This window comes from Arachis hypogaea, chromosome 18 (assembly GCF_003086295.3).
Source record: "Arachis hypogaea cultivar Tifrunner chromosome 18, arahy.Tifrunner.gnm2.J5K5, whole genome shotgun sequence".
Classification (NCBI taxonomy): Eukaryota; Viridiplantae; Streptophyta; class Magnoliopsida; order Fabales; family Fabaceae; genus Arachis; species Arachis hypogaea.
The window spans coordinates 61,108,413-61,110,296 of NC_092053.1; the positions used below are offsets into that span (position 1 = coordinate 61,108,413).

Genomic DNA, 1,884 nt, shown 5'->3' on the forward strand with positions numbered 1-1,884 from the left:
AAAATCATGCTGGGGAAGATAGAAGAGTTTTAGGCTCTTACATCAATCCAAACCCAGGAAATTGTGGAAGTAGCATTCAAAAGCAGACCATCCATGCCAACAATTTTGAACTGAAGCCACAGCTCATCACCCTTGTGCAGAACAACTGTTCATTCGGAGGAAGTGTCCAAGAGGACCCAAATCAACATTTAACCACCTTCCTGAGAATATGTGACACAGTGAAGTCTAATGGTGTTCATCCTGACGCCTATAGACTGCTCTTATTTCCATTCTCACTCAGGGATAAGGTAGCCAAGTGGCTGGAGTCTTTCCCAAGGAAAAGCTTGACAACTTGGGAAGACGTGGTGAACAAATTCTTAGCAAGATTTTACCCTCCTCAACGAATCAATAGGCTGAGAGCTGAGGTCCAAACTTTCAGGCAACAAGATGGTGAGACTCTATATGAAGCATGGGAGAGGTTTAAAGACTTAACAAGGAGGTGCCCACCAAATATGTTCAATGAATGGGTGCAGCTGCACATTTTCTATGAGGGGCTCTCTTATGAGTCAAAGAAGGCCGTAGACCATTCATCCGGAGGATCTTTGAACAAGAAGAAGACTATTGAAGAAGCCATCGATGTCATTGAAACAGTAGCAGAGAACGACTACTTCTATGCTTCCGAAAGAGGGAACACAAGAGGAGTAATGGAGCTAAACAATGTAGATGCTCTGTTGGCCCAAAACAAGCTCGTCACCCAGCAGCTGGCTGACCTCACCAAGAAGATGGAGAGGAACCAAGTAGCAGCAATCTCCACTTCATCAACAACCCAAGAAGGAGTGAATGAAGAAGCAGAGGGTAGCCAGGAGCAAGACAACTACATTGGGAATTCACCAAGGCAAAACCATGATCCATACTCCAAGACCTACAACCCTGGATGGAGGAATCACCCAAATTTTGGGTGGGGGAATCAATAAGACCAAAGCCTTGATCAAAGACGCCCAAATCCAAACAATGCAGCCACTCAACACTTCACATCTAGACCATATCAACACCCCCATAACAACACCTCTCCACATTCATATCAAGGCCAGAATAACCCTCCTCAGCCTGACTTATCATCACTTGATGAAAGAATCTCAAGGATTGAGAATCTACTTGAAGGCATAAGCAAGGAGATTCAAGACAACAAGGTGTTCAAGGAGGAAGTGCGAGCCAGTTTCAAGAACCAGGGAGACACAATCAAGAGGTTGGAATCTCAAGTAGGGTATCTCTCTGAGTAAATTCCCAAACCCACAGATGGATTCCCAAGTGACACAGAGAAGAATCCGAGAGGTAAAACAAAGAAAGTAAGATGGGAAGATTGCAAGATGGTCACTATAAGTGATAAGGAGATTGAGGATAAGCCAAGCAAGCTGTCAGAACAACCTGAAGATACCTCAGTAGAGGAGGTGGAAAAAGATTACCAAGAACCAGAAATCTCAAAACAGGAGCTGCTGAGACTCTATGCACCTTTTCCACAACTGCTCAAGGGTGCTGTGGAGAGGAGAATATACTCAAGATTTCTTGACTTATTTGCATCTCTGCATGTGAACATACCATTCATCAAGACTATCCAACAAATACCTGCATTCATCAAGTACATGAAGGAGTTGCTTCCCAGGAAAAGCTCACTCAAGGGAGGGCAAACAATAGTAATGAACAAGGAGTGCAGTGCCCTCATTCAACCGCAGTTACCAACAAAAAGAAAAGATCCAGGGAGTTTTCACATCCCCTGTGCCATAGGGGAAATAGTGTTTGATAGAGCACTATGCGATTTGGGAGCAAGCATCAATTTAATACCCTCATCCCTGGTAAAGAGGCTGCAAATCAATGAGATATTGCCCACAGATGTAGTCATCAGGCTGG

General features: G+C 44.2%; 1 non-coding gene across 1 annotated transcript; it reads right to left on the reverse strand.

Annotated features, from left to right (window-relative positions):
- Positions 1 to 389: 389 nt before the first annotated feature.
- LOC112773434 (small nucleolar RNA R71) lies at positions 390 to 496 on the reverse strand. The gene has a single exon (XR_003187984.1). It is a non-coding gene; the product is annotated as a small nucleolar RNA R71 (small nucleolar RNA).
- Between the last annotated feature and the right edge of the window lie 1,388 nt (positions 497 to 1,884).